At 38.4% G+C, this 14,873-nt stretch overlaps 1 long non-coding RNA gene across 3 annotated transcripts in view; it reads left to right on the plus strand.

Annotated features, from left to right (window-relative positions):
• LOC131404211 (uncharacterized) overlaps positions 1-14,873 on the plus strand; it is a 71,666-nt gene that overhangs the window by 9,552 nt on the left and 47,241 nt on the right. For 2 of the 3 annotated variants that reach the window (XR_009219747.1, XR_009219748.1), the window contains exon 2: positions 5,456-5,498. This is a non-coding gene — a long non-coding RNA (uncharacterized LOC131404211). Of the gene's footprint in view, positions 1-5,455; positions 5,499-6,511; positions 6,661-14,873 lie in introns of those variants that run through there. The other variant, XR_009219746.1, reaches the window with a different exon arrangement.

Genomic DNA, 14,873 nt, shown 5'->3' on the forward strand with positions numbered 1-14,873 from the left:
CAGCTTTACACATCTCGTGTTTACTGCATCTCTTGATTGCATCATTTTCTCTTGTGCTTGATTTAATCTCGTGTTGTTTTGTTCATCCTGGTCCTTAAGCATACCAAATCCACTGCTACTGTTGCCAGTAAGAGGCCATGTTGAGTGATTGAACTGGAAACTCATTTAAAAGTGATTGAGGACTGCAAAAGGTAGAAAATCAGTGATGATTATTGCTCCCAGGTCAGTCATGTCCCATTCCACCATAGCTGTGATCTTGAAGAACAGGGACAAAGTGCCAGAACCTGTTCAAGTATCTGTTTCATTGAAGGTAAGAGACTAACAAAAATTCGAGAAGGGCCTATATCAGACATGGAGAGACTTCTAATGACCTGGTTTGAAGAATAGACAGAGAAGCACACCCCTCTCAGCACCATGATGATCATGGCCAAAGCAAAAAGTTTATTTGCCATGTTGAAAGAAAAGGCTGGACCTGGCTATGATGTTGGATTTACTGCTGGGTCTGGGTGGTTTAAACGATTCAGTAATTGTTATTCATTACATGATGTGAAAGTAAGTGGTGAATCTGTGAGTGCTGATGTGAAGGCAGCTGAAGAATTTTTGGGAACTCTAGTTAAGCTGATTGTGGAGGAAAATAACTTTCCAGAGCAAATACTCATTACGGATGAAACCTCCCTTTTCTGGAAACGGACACCTGAAAGGACTTTCGTCCATAAGAAGGCCAAGTCAGTGCCAGGTTTCAAGGCTTTTAAGGGCAGGATAACAGTCTTGCTTGGGGGCAAGTGTTGCAGGCTACAAATTGAAACCTTTTGTAATCTGGCACAGTGATAACCCCAGGGCCTTCAAGCATATCAGTAAGCACATACTGCCGTTGTACTACAGGAGCAATAAGAAGTCACAGATGACCCAGCTCCTCTTCCAAGATACCCTCCTGAATTGCTATGCCAGTGAAATGGAGAAGTACTGTTTGCGGAATAACATACCTTTCAAGATTTTGCTTATTGTTGATAATGCTCTGCAACATCCTCCTTTTATTGGTGATGTTCATCGCAATATCAAAGCGGTGTTTTTCCCTTCCAACACTACCTCATTGATCTAACCAGTGGATCAAGGAGTTATAACAGCTTTTAAGGCCTACTTCCTGAGGAGGGCCTTTGCCCAGGCTATTACTGCAACTAAGAAAGATACTGAGAAGACACTGGTGCAATTCTGGAAGGATTACAACATCTGTGACTTCATCAAGAACCTTGCTTGGGCTTGGGGTGATGTCATCAGGAGTGTATGGATGGTGTCTGGAAGACACTCAAGACGTTTGCCCTTGACTTCAAAGGATTTGCAAAGATGAGGAGGTTGCAAAATCAACAAGACTGTGGTTGAGATGGCAAACAACTTTAACCTGGGTGTGGATGAGGATGACATTGAGGAGCTTCTAGAGATGGTTCCTGATGAATTGTCTAATGAGGAGTTGTTGGTATTGGAACAGGAATGCATAGCTGAAGAAGAGGCAAGAGAAAAGGAAACTTCAAGAAAAGAAAAAGAAGAAGAACCCTCAAGAAAATTCACAGTGAAGGGTTTAGCAGGAGCTTTTGCAGACATCAACAAGCTCCTTAACGAGTTTGAAAACATCAACCCCAACACCCAAAGATTTTCATTAATAGAGAGGAACGTTCGTGGTAAATTATCTGCTTACAAGCAAATCTACGATGGAAAAAAGAAAGAAACCAAGCAAACCATGATGGACATAGTTCTGAAAAGAGTGACACCTCCTCAAGATGAGCCTCAGGCAGGTCCTTCAGGAGGTATTCCAGAAGAAGACATTGTTATCATAGGAGATGACAGCTCCATGCGTGTTATTGCCCCTGAAGACCTTCCAGTGGGACAAGATTTGAGGGGGGAAGACAGTGATATTGATGATCCTGACCCAGTGTAGCCCTAGGTAATGTGTGTATTTGTGTCTTAATTTTTTAACAGAAAAGTTTAAAAAGTAAAAAAAAATAAAAATTTTTAAAAATAGTAAAAAGCTTATAGAATAGGGATATAAAGAAAGAAAATATTTTTGTACAGCTGTCCAATGTGTTTGTGTTTTAAGCTAAGTGTTATTACAAAAGAGTCAAAAAGTTAAAAAAATTAAAAAGTGATAAAGTTACAGTAAGCCGAGGTTAATTTATTGAAGAAAATATTTTTTTATAAATTTAGTGTAGCCTAAGTGTACAGTGTTTATAAAGTCTACAGTAGTGTACAGTAATGTCCTAGGCCTTCACATGTACTCACCACTCACTCACTGATTCACCCAGAGCAACTTCCAGTTCTGCAAGCTTCATTCATCATAAATGTGCTATACAGGTGTACCTTCTTTTTAATCTTTTATACCGTATTTTTACTGTATCTTTTCTACGTTTAGATACACAAATACCATTGTGTTACAGTTACCTACAGTATTCAGTACAATAACATGTTATACAGGTTTGTAGCCTAGGAGCAATAGGCTATACCTTGTAGTCCAGGTGTGTAGTAGGCGATACCACCTAGGTTTGTGTAAATACACTCTTTGATGTTCACACAATGACAAAATTGCCTAACAACGCATTTCTCAGAATGTATTCCCTTCATTAAGCAATGCATGACTGTACGCAATTAACATTAGCTGATATTATTAACCAAGATTTTCTCTTTGTTTTTGCAGTTGGTTTAACACAGTGTCTATGTGTCCAAGTAAAATTGCACTTTAGGACCATTCTTTCCCTTCCCTCCAAAAAAGTGAATTTGCAATTAGAGTATTTGTACTCAGAAAACATGGATTTCCAGGTGAAAGCTCAAAGTTTTTAAAAATTACAGTGTAGCTGAAATGTTATTTGTAATGAAAGGAAGCAAAAGTGGTATTAATACTTATACAAAATAAAGATTTAAACATTCTTTTTGTTGATGATGTGATGACATGTTTTAGTCCCTAATAATTTTGTCCTATGGCCAGTTAAACTCCATCAGTAAGTTGGGGTGTTTAGGGCATGGCAGTGTGAGACTCTGGGGCAAATCCTTTTCTTAAAGAAGCTGTAAGAATTCTTACCAAAAAAATCACAGTCCGAATCGTACTAATCTTGGTCCTTGCATCACTCAACATAATTTATTCACTCTCTGTTATCTGGGCTCCTGTCTGACCTCTCTGCGTTTAGAGTAATTGAGTCTGGTAATAGAGTTCAGTAACTCAGAAATAGAGTTCCTTGCTTGTACCTAGTTCATCAGGACCTGTGTCTCTGCCTTGTTATTTCAAGAGATTGAACCATACAACTGATTTGAGTCTTCTGAGAGACGTAATTTCTTGCCCTTGGCCCCATCTCCCCATGAATGAGCTCCCTTTTGCAAAGCTAGACCCCCACAAAGCTAAGTACTCACATCTCTGAAACTGTCAGGGTCACTGAGTACTTTTGAACAGGTTGTGCACTGCACAGCTTCACATAGTGCCATTTACATGAACTACATACAACCTGCCCAACTGTACATGGTGGCCCAGTGACCAGTTGTCTATTTCTTAAACTGTTGTTGATCACCTGCTATGTGTCTGCTTGGATAAATACCCTGAATCTTGTGTTACTTGATTTTTTGTTTGTTTATTTTTGGTTTAAACTAATGATACATGCCCTATCATTACGTACTGGAATAGCACACTTAAAGAGTGGTCTTCATTGGATAGCATGTGCTGAGATTCTTGCCAGTGTTTGTAGTCTTCTTTAATTATTTGATCTCGTCTGCTTTGTATCTTGCTTCTGGTTAATTTGTCTCAAATTTTACAGCCACCCATTGCTCAGTGTTCTTGCTTCCATCTGGAATACTCCTTCCCTACTTTATCTTACAGGAATCTTATCATTTAAGTTCTAGTTTAGAAGCCCCTCATCTGTGGTGTCGTCGCACCTCACCTAAGCTGCAGTTTCTTTCCTTTCTTCCTCTTTTGATTTCCTTTAATATTTTATTACTATTGCATGTTATTTCTCTAGTTAGACTGTAGATTTTAAGAGTGAGGGCAATGTTTTATTTCTCTTCCTATTCTCTGTAACACCTATATCAGTGCTTTGCTCATAACAGATGCTCAGTGAATATTTGTAGAATGTCTTGGTGAAAGTGCTGCTTAACAAGAGCAGTCAAGTAAAGATATGCTTAATGGAACTGAGAAGGGAGAGGCTAGAAATAGGAAAGTGATTTGGTGTCAACTATTGTAGTGATTTATGCATGAGGTGATAATCAGTCTTGAGTCTACTCAATGATGGTGTAAGTTGAGATGCGTTGATTATATAAATCAGTGTGGATGACCATGATCATAATGAGATAGGGGAGGGGAGGGCAGGGATTGATTAAAACCTGTGGTTGATCTAAACTGGAACCTGTGTCTTACTTTTAGAAGTTTATGTCAGATGTCAGGAAAATAAAACTAAATTCAGATCTAAGTTAACAGTACTCTGTATTCAGCTAAATAATGTTTAAAACCACAAAGAAATGGATCCTAGAAAAGCTCTCCTTTAGTCTTTCTAGGGCTGTCATAACATTTCATTATTGTAAACATAAACTCCATTTTGTGGTGAAATTCAACAACACTAGAATGAGCTGTGGGATTTTTCTTCCCTCTTGTAACCAGCTGGACACAGGCATCAATAGGCAGAGAGAGAGTTGAGATTATTACTCATTTCTGCAAGTCATTTGAAATAATTTTACACCCCTCTCCCAAAAAGCCCCCTGAGCTAAACTTACTCATTTCTGGAGGATTACATTTTTGACAGGTTCTTGCACATTTATGAGTGTTCATCACATGCAGAGATTTAGCTTAATTTCTTTCACAAGTAATTTGAAGCCTGATAATACCTAATTGGCCTTAATTGTGCCTGGTTAAGTACAGCAAATATTTATTGAGTGTCTGTCATGTGTAGGCTATGTGTTTTGTACTCTTAGGGATAAAGAGAGACATAAGTTATTCTCTGTACCCTCTAGAGATTATATTCAAGTGGGAGAAACAGCATAAATAGCTGTGTTCCATAGAGATAACATGATAATACAATGATACATGCTATAAAAGAGATACAAGCTGGATACTGCTCTAATAACTTGGTCTAATTCTGTTCTTTTTATAATATCTAGGTAACACATGGAAGCTCTTTCTGGATGCTTGACTGGTCACCAGATAACCAGAGTTTGTTTATGTCATGGTTTGGGGGGACTGTATTGGTGGGGTGTTGTCCAGGGAGCCCAACTTGTTGCAGATGGGACAGCATTGCAGATAGACTTCAGCCTTGCAAACATGTTAACTGGATTTTCCAGCTTACCCAGAATACCAGTTTCTTAGCAGTGGATAATACTAACCACATTTATCTGTTTCTTATCTACAAAAATCTGGCTGTCGTTTTATCAGCTTTATTGGTGTTTGGGAGAGGTGGGGAATGTGTATTCCTAATTAGGACATCTTTTCTTTCAGATACCAATTTGAAGTTGACTTGATGAACATAAAATCCATACAGGTAAGTGGGTATAATTACCTAGATTCTGGGAAGATGTAAGGAAATACCAGTCTTCCACACAGCTTACAAGTTAATGGAATTCTTGTGAGCCCCATATCCATAAGTTCCCTTTCTGAACCCTGTTCTGGGCTGACCTTTTCATAGAGACATATTCTTTCTTTGCGTTAAAAGCACTTGTTAAGCTACAGTCCAGTTGCTTTTTCTTAGCACCTGGAAAGGTTAAGCCTCATTCCATTATGTGTGGATATATTTGACCAGCTCTCAGTCCTCGAAGGCTCATCTCTTCATTGCAGTCTGTATTTTAAGTTTTGATATTTATTGTTAAGGTCTCATTTATTGTTTTCTGATACTGCTGAAAAGCCACAGTTTTACTGCTAATAATAATATGAAAAGATTCCAGCTATTACATGGACCTCATTCAAAGAAATTTGTTCAAGTTAGTTTGTGGGCTGGAACTATAGGGGCATTAAAATAACACTTACTTCTCCACCTATGATTTCCACTTCAGATAGTCACACAAGGATGCATCTAATTACCCAAACCTGAGATTCTGGAGTCACCCTGCATGCTCTCTCTCACCCCCTAATTACTCTCCATGTCTTGTCAGTTCTGTCTCCTAAATAGCTCTTGAATCTTTCCAGTACTCCCCACTACTCAAACTTTAATTCTAGCTTTTGTTGTTTCTCACCTACACTGTGGAGTAGCCTCCTAACTGGTCTCCCTATCTCAATTATTGCCCTAACCCATCTTTTACACTGCAATAGTGCTTTCTCTAGAAAGAAGTCAAGTTTTTCTTACCATCACCATTTTGTACATGCTGTTCCCCCTCTCTGGAGAACCCCCAAATCCATCCTCTAGGTAGACCCCTGTTCATTTGCACAAGTCAGTTTATATAGCCTTTTCTCCAAGAAACCTTTCTTATACTCTCAGACATAAAGCAGCAGTGCCTTTTCTATGTTCCTTTTCCTACACTTAGTAGTACAGACCCTCTTACAGTAATTCATTGTTTTCAGGTCCACCAATGGAGTTTGTCCTGCTGGAAGGTAGAGGCAATGTTCTAATTTTTGCAACTGGAACAATGCTTGGGACATAAAATTTCTTTGTTATAAGAAATAATGTTTCTTTATTAAATGAATGAAATAAATAGACACTTGTTATTCTGGATTTGATTTCCTAATTTGCAAGCAACTTTGAAGGTCCATCACATGAAGTAATTTGTAATTTGTAGAAGCCTAAATCTAAATCAGGTAGCCCTGTGGGGTTGGTATGCAGAAATGAGTCACTCACCTTGTGAGGATTCTAGCCAGCTCCCCGTAACACCATTATTTCAGAGTGGCTTTGTTTGTTTGTTTTTTATTCATGAAAACTGCCAAAATTCTATTGTAAAATTTTAGTTATAGGATGAATTCAATCAGTTTTTGTGGGCTATTTTTATAAAACTGTTCTGAGAGAAAAATGAATAGTGATTACTAGTTTAAAATGTTGTAAATACACCTCGGTAGTATGGCCGTGCCTTCTGCATACTCAGCAGAAACAGAATCTTTACTTATGTATCCATTTCAATAGTTAATTCCTGGCTTACTCAGGAAAGGAAACATGGTGTGGAAATACTTCTTATTCTTTGGGCCTCATATTTTGCATGGCATTTTTCTGTAGAGAATGTACATAAATTGTTGCATGTTTTGTATCATTTTCAAAGATTAGCAGGCTCAGTAGGATTTCCATTGTCAGTGAATTCCCTGTCCCTGTAAGTAGTTTATCTTTGAATTGTAACTTAAGTTTTTCTTTGTAGTGCCTCCCCTACCATTCTTATTATTGTTTTCCACTCAGAATACAGTATTCAGAATACAGTATTCCTCATCTTATTTGTTGAACATGTATCCCTCTACCCCTTCTCTGAATCTCTTCTCCCACATTAACAGAGACCTTGCTTCATCTGTTGTCCTGTTCCATAGTTTCAACTACTCCCTGCCTGTTGACTTTTTCCCTTCAGCATACATTAAGATGTACCCATCTTAAAAATAATCAGAGCAACCTTCCTCTAATTGTTGCCCCAATCTAGCTATTTCCCAATACTTTTCCTTCCTTTGACACATAAGCGTTTTGAAAAAATAGAGGTCATCTCAAATTCCTCATCTTCTCTATTGTCTTATTCCATTTTATCTGACTTCCATCCCTACTACAATGAAACTATTCTTGCCATGGTCTCTAATGACCTGCATGTTATTAAACCAGGGGACATTCTGCTACTAGATCTCTGCAGCTTTTGACTCTGTTGATCAATCCTTCCTTGGTTTTTCTGACACCATTTTCTCTTGAATTTCTTTATGTTCTAATTCTGTCTACTCCTCAAATATTGGTGTTCTCAGGATTCTTTTTTTGGTCTTATTGTTTCCTTGTTCTACTAACTCCCACTTGATGATCTTATTCACTCTCATATCTCCAAAATCACTTCAAAGTTATGACTTTCTGTCTTTTCTATACAAACATATATATCTGTGTTTTTACTTGAAGTTTCTTTCCTGAGCTGCCATCCCATATATTCAACTATGCATCTGCTACACTTAGTTCTTCCACAGCATCTCAGTATGTGTAAAACTTGAACTCTACTCTTCTACCATGCTGCTTTTCTTCCTGAATTCCCTGTAGTGAAGAGACGCACCATCCAGACCAAAGCCTAATGCCTCCCTAAAGTGTTTACCCCCTCAAACTCAATTGAATCGAATCCAGTTTTACTTGGTTAGTATCTCTTGATTCTAATTCCTTCTTTTTATCCTAATTCCAAGGCCTTACTCCAGAATTACTTCATATTTCCTAAGACTGATTCCAATTTCATCTATTTAATCTATTCATAATACTGCTCCAAAATTTTTTTCTGAAACATGGTTCTTATTGTTTTATTCCCCTACTTGAAATCCTTCAGTGCTTCCCTACCACATTAAAGATAAAATCCAAACTTCTTAGCACAGTGTAGATAAGGCAGTTTATGTTCTAGCCTCAGTATTTTCTTTGTCACACCAATTCTTACCCCTCCTATGTGCAATTCAACTGTGTATCAGGTCCCAGGGAACTCTCTACTCTCCACTTTCCACGCTACCCTCTTTTCTCCTTCTTACACCTTCCGTTCAGCTATTCTCTGCTCAGCTCTCCTATTTCAATCCTGATGTCACTTCATTAAAGCCTCTGCTTTTCTTCCTCATCCACTCATTTTGCATTGCCATACTTCCTGTTTCACATGTTTTTTTTTGGTGAGGAAGATTGGCCCTGAGCTAACATCTGTTACCAATCTTCCTCTTTTTGCTTGAGGAAGATTGTCGCTAACATTTGTGCCAGTCTTCCTCTCTTTTGTATGTGGGATGCCACTGCAGCATGGCTTCATGACCGGTGTGTAGGTCTGTGCCCAGGATCCAAATCCACAAACCCCGGGCCGCCAAAGCAGAATGCATGAACTTAATCACCACGCCACAGGGCTGGCCCCACATTTCTTTTAATAGCACTGATTAATTCTATTATAATGGTTGGTCTGAGTCTCTCCCAGACTGTAAACTCCCTAGCAGCAGCAATTACGTATTTTATCTTTGTATCTTGCCAACTAGAATGTACCTATGGAATATACTTAATAAAAGTTTGTGGGATAAAAATATGTCTGATATCTGATTTACTTAAGAAATAATCACTACTATCTACAGTTACATTGCTTTTTTAAAAGTTTATATAATGCAAAGTAGGTTTACTCTTTAAAAATGGTCACAACTCATTTCAACGACTGTGAAGCTGGGGAGATCCTGTCTGGGCGGAGGACATCGGATCTCATTGGCCTCGCAGCCCTATGACCCTCCCCTGAAGCCCCTCAATAAAATGGTTTGATCCAAAAGAAAAAAAAATGGTCACAACTCATAAATGAACCAAAGAACTTAGAGATAAGAGTAAGTAGCTCAAGAATACATGTGGCAGTAAATATGGTAAAGCCTTTGCAATGCAATTCTAACACCAACTACCCAGAGTTAGACCAGACTCGTAGGTTAAAGGCACAGCCTTCCACAAGACTGCCCTCATTTCAGACGCCAGCTGCAAGCTTGGGAATTCCCAGGGCTACCCTCACTTTAGACCAGCTGATTGCAAATTTGGAAGGTTCTCGTCACCCCCTCAGTTTGATTATTTACTAGAACAACTCACAGAACTCAGGAAAGCACTGTTTTTAGACTGTAGTTTTATTATAGCAAAAACGATACATATCAGAACCAGTCAAAAGAAGAGACACATAGGGTGAAGTCTGGGAGGGCCCTAAATGTGAAATTTTGTCCTCTCCCCATGGAGTCAGCACACACTCCCCCACACATTGATGTGTGGCAATGCATAGAGTATCACTAACCAGGGGGGCTTGTCTGAGCTTCAGTGTCCAGAGTTTTTATTGCAGTTTCATTATGTAGGCATGACTGACTGAATCATTGGCCATGAGGTTGCACTTAATCTCCATTCCCCTCTCCCCTCCCCAAAGTTGGGCTGATACCATATGGCTCAAAGTCCCAACCTTCTAATCACATGATTGGTCTTTCTGGCATGTCTAGCCCCCATCATGAGTCATCTCTTTAGTGTAAACTCCCTAGGAGCCCACCATGAATAACAAAAACCCTCCTATCACTGGGAAAATTCCAAGGATTTAGAGGCTACGTCACAGGAATCATGGACAAAGGCCAGCCACATTCTTTACAACAGCTTTAGGCTATCTAAAATAAAAACAAGCATGGCCACCAAAGCTGAAGCATGTGCAAAATCTAAATTATGTTATTAGTTCAGAATTTGTGTTCTTTTGTCTATTTTAATCATATCAAGAAAGGGCCATAGTGCAAAGGAAATGAAAACAGAATATCAAGGAGATATTTGTATGCTATGTTCATTGCAGCATCATTCATAGTAGCCAAAATATGGAAATAATGTAAGTGTCCATCAATGGATGAATGGATAAAGAAGATGAGATGTGTACGTACAATGGAATATTATTCAGCCATGAGAAAGAAGGAAAGCCTGCCATTTGCAACGACATGGATGAAACTTGAGGGCATTATGCTAAGTGAAATAAGCAAGACAGAAAAAAACAAGTACTTCATGGTATCATTTACATGTGCAATCTTAAAAAAAAAAAAAACCTCAAACTCATAGAAACAGAGTAGAAAAGTAGTTGCCAGGGGCTGGAGGGTGGGAGAAATAGGGAGAGGTTGGTAAAAGGTTACAAACTTGCAGTTATAAAATGAGTAAAGTCTGAAGATCTAATATATAACATGGTGACTATAGTTAACACTGTATTGTATAATTAAAATTTGCTAAGAGAATAAACTTAAATGTTCTCACCAAAAAAAAAGGAGGGGCTGCCAGAAATTTGGAATTCATTTACACATTAAAAGTCTGAGTGACACTTAAAAACCGAATTGACAGCATTTCCATTTGGTATTGACAGCATAAATTTGCACTTGTTAAAGTATGTTAAAGGCTGTCTGTACAAGAAAAATTATCAGAATTAGGAAATAACTTCTTAATTAGATTATACCAACTTTGTTTAGAGAATATGTTTCAGAAATTGTGCTAGTGTGGACAGTTAAGAGCATATAAACAGAATAAAACTTGAATGATCCTTATAAAGCTGATGGCCTGTGAAATCCTGTTGGGTCCTACATCAAACAAATCAGCAGACAAAGTGATCTATTCCTTAGAAATGTTGTTTCCTCTATTTGGTGTTTGTTACTGATTTAATTTAAAATTCTGTTTACCTTTTATAATAGATTTAGGTTTTGCTTATAAACAGTAATTAAGTCTTAAGTTTTCTGCCTACATTTACAGGTACCTTAAGTAGCCAAGCAGTATTAAATCCATTTTACCAATATTGACACTCTTATTAAGAGATGTTAGCCTGGAGTGAAGTATAACTCCTAGGAAGAAATCTAAAAATCTTCCTAGGACTTTAACCTCCAAAACTTTGAAAAATTATAAGGTGAGGAAAGAGGGTAAAACAGCACATTTCTTTTAGGTAGTGTGAGTAAAAATTCCTTGTAATTAGGATCTCTGTTTTTATGGAATGGCAGAATACTCTGAATATCTCCTACTGATAACAGCAATAGATGATGGATAAAATGTATAACTGAGCTAACAAGAAATTTAAAAAATTCAGAGGCTGAAAGCAAAATGAATACAGAAACTCAGAGAGAAAGTAGCACTCAGGCTGCCTTTTGCCCTAGGGAGTTGTACAAAAGCATTTGGACCCCGAGCTGCATTTGCACAACTCAGGCTACTGAGCACAGGAGACAAACTCTCCAGCCTACCAAATTCAGCAGTCTAATAAGAGACCTCCGTTGTAAAGACATCTATACTCAAAGGGCTATACCTTCAGTGTAAGGGTGAATTAGACGTAAACCTGTCCCACAAAAGGGGACAGCAAGAGGGCTGGCCTGGTGGCATAGTGTTTGGGTTAGCATGCTCTGCTTTGGCAGCCCGGGGTTCTCAGGTTCGGATCCTGAGTTTGGACCTGCACACTGCTTATCAAGCCACGCTGTGGCAGCATCCCATATAAAGTAGAGGAAGAGGGGCACAGATGTTAGCCCAGGTCCAATCTTCCTCAGCAAAAAGGAGGATTAGCAACAGATGTTAGCTCAGGGCTAATCTTCTTCAAAAAAGGGACGGCAAGGAATATTAATAAAATTGAACTTTCCCTTGGCCAGGGATCAGCAGACTACAGACCTCAGGCCAAATCTGCCTGCTCCCTGTTTTTGTATAGCCTGTGAGTGAAGAATGGTTTTTACATCTGTAAATAGTTGAAAAAAATCAAAGGAACAGTATTTCGTGACATGAAAATTATATATGAAATTCAAATTTCAGTGTACATAAATAAAGTTTTATTGGAACACAGCCATGCTCATTCGTTTACATATTGTCTGGCAGCTTTCATACTAGGACAGCTAAGTTAAGTTGCAATAGAGACCATGCACAGCTTGCAAAGCCTAAAGTATTTACTGTTGACTTTTTTACAGAAAATGTTTGCCAACCATTGGTCTAGGATTTATAATGGTTAGAAATCATTCGAGTTTTCTTCAGGTGCAGCTCATATCTCTAACCCATGTGATACTACATAGGCCTTTGTTTAAATAATAGATTCGAAATAACCGATAGTACAGTGATTTAAAGGCAAAGAAATAAAACTTAAATTACTTCAATTCTGTCATTTTATGTGACTACTTTGAGTTTATAGTTGTGTTGGAAACTTAATGAAACAGTGTAAACTATGAGGTATAATATTTTAACGAACTTTCTTATCTTTATAATTGAAGTATATTCTTATTCATTTACTTAATTTTTTAAAACTAAAGAACAAATCAAGAAAATAATTTCTAGAAATAGAAGTATAATGATGTACGCCTGAAATTTATACAATATTATAAACCAATGTTACTGCAATAAAAAAATAAATAAAAATTTAAAAAAATAATAATAATTTCTTATAGAAGTCACAAAAAAGCACTAAGCCTAAAGAAAAAAGATTGATAAATTGAAACTATCAAAATTACAATCTGCTCATCAAAAGTCATTAAGAAAGTGAAAAGTCAAGCCACAGATTTAGAGAAAATATTCAAAAAACATATATCTGACAAAAGACTTGTATCTGAGTAAATAATTAAATCCTACTTGGATGGAAAACTCCCTTTCTCCATTACTCTCACACTACCACCACACTACTTCTAACACCAGATGTGTGGGGTTTTTCCTACAGCAACCAATTCTCTGACTCCAGCTAAGTGTCCTGTAACTCAGTTCAATTCTGACGCTAACCAGAGTTAGCACAGGCTCCACAAGTTAAGGGCTCAGTCTCACAAGCCTACTCCCAACTTCACATGTCAGTCACAAGTCGTAGGTGCCCAGGTATGACGTGTGTTTTTTTCCAACACCAAGCAGTTCTCCAATTCTTACTAGATTACTAGATTTACTAGATTTACTAGATTACTAGATTACTAGATTACTGCTTTATTATAAAAGGATATAACTCAGGAACAGCCAGATGGAAGAGATGCACAGGGCAATGTATGTGGAAAGGGCCACCATGCTTTCATGCTCTCTGGGCTCACCAATCTCCCACCATCTCCAGAAGCTCTCTGAATCCTCTCTTTTTGGGTTTTTATAGAGGGTTCATTATAGGCATGATTGATTAAATCTCTGGTCACACGGTGATTGATCCAATCTCCAGCCCCTCTCCCCTCTCCAGAAGTCTAGGGTGGGATTGAAAGCTTCAACCCTCTAATCGTGATTGGTTCCCCTAGCAACCAGCCCCCATCCTTAGGGGATTTCCAAAAGTCATCTTACTAACATAAACTCAGGTGTAGTTGAAAGAGGCTTGTGAATAACAAGACACTCTTTTCACCGTTATGGCTCTGGAGCTATTTCAGCAACCAATGACAAAAGGCCAAATATTATAACAAAAGATGCCTCTGTGGGTCTTATATAGGAAATTATAAGGTTTTAGAAGCTATGTGCCAGGAACAGTGGACAAAGACCAACTATATATTTCTTTAAAGCACAATATCACACCAGGTTACCCACAACTTCTGTCTGACTTGGCTACAAATTGAAGGTTCCCACGACCTCCTTGACTTCTGTCATTTGCTAGAACAGCTCACAGAACTCGGAAATGCTTATGTTTACCAGTTTATTGTACAATAAAGGATACAGATGAATAGCCAGATGAAGAGATACATGGGGCGAGGTCTGGAAGAGTCCCAAGCACAGGACCTTCTGTCCCTCTGGAGTTGGAATGGGTCACCCTCCCAGCACGTAGATATGTTCACCAACTGGGAAGCTCCCTGAAGCTCATACTGTTGGGATTTTTATAGAGGCGTTATAGGCATGATTGACTATTAACTCCATTTCCAGCCCCTCTCCCCTCTCCTTATCCCTTCCTTTTGGGTTTTTATGAAGGCTCCATTACATAGGCATGATTGGTGATTACATTCATAGAGAATGGGAGGTGGGGCTGAAAGTTCTAAGGTTCTAATCGTGGCTTGATCTTTGGTGACCAGCCCCTATCCAGGAGCCCACCAAGAGTCACCTCCTTAGAACAAAAGATGTTCCTGTCACTCAGGAAATTCCGAGGGATTTAGGAGCTCTGTGTCAGATGCTCGTATCACTCAGGAAATTACCAAGTTCTTAGGAGCTCTGTGTCAGGAACTCAAGTCAAAGACTAAATATTAGAACAAAGGATTCTTCTAGCACCCCTTTTCACAAGGGTTTTAGGAGTTCTGTGTCAGGAACCAGGACAAATATATATATATATTTTTCACATTACCACTCAAATATATGAAGACAGCCCAATTTTGAAAAATTAATTGAATGACGCTT

Source organism: Diceros bicornis, chromosome 4, assembly GCF_020826845.1.
Source record: "Diceros bicornis minor isolate mBicDic1 chromosome 4, mDicBic1.mat.cur, whole genome shotgun sequence".
Lineage (NCBI taxonomy): Eukaryota > Metazoa > Chordata > Mammalia > Perissodactyla > Rhinocerotidae > Diceros > Diceros bicornis.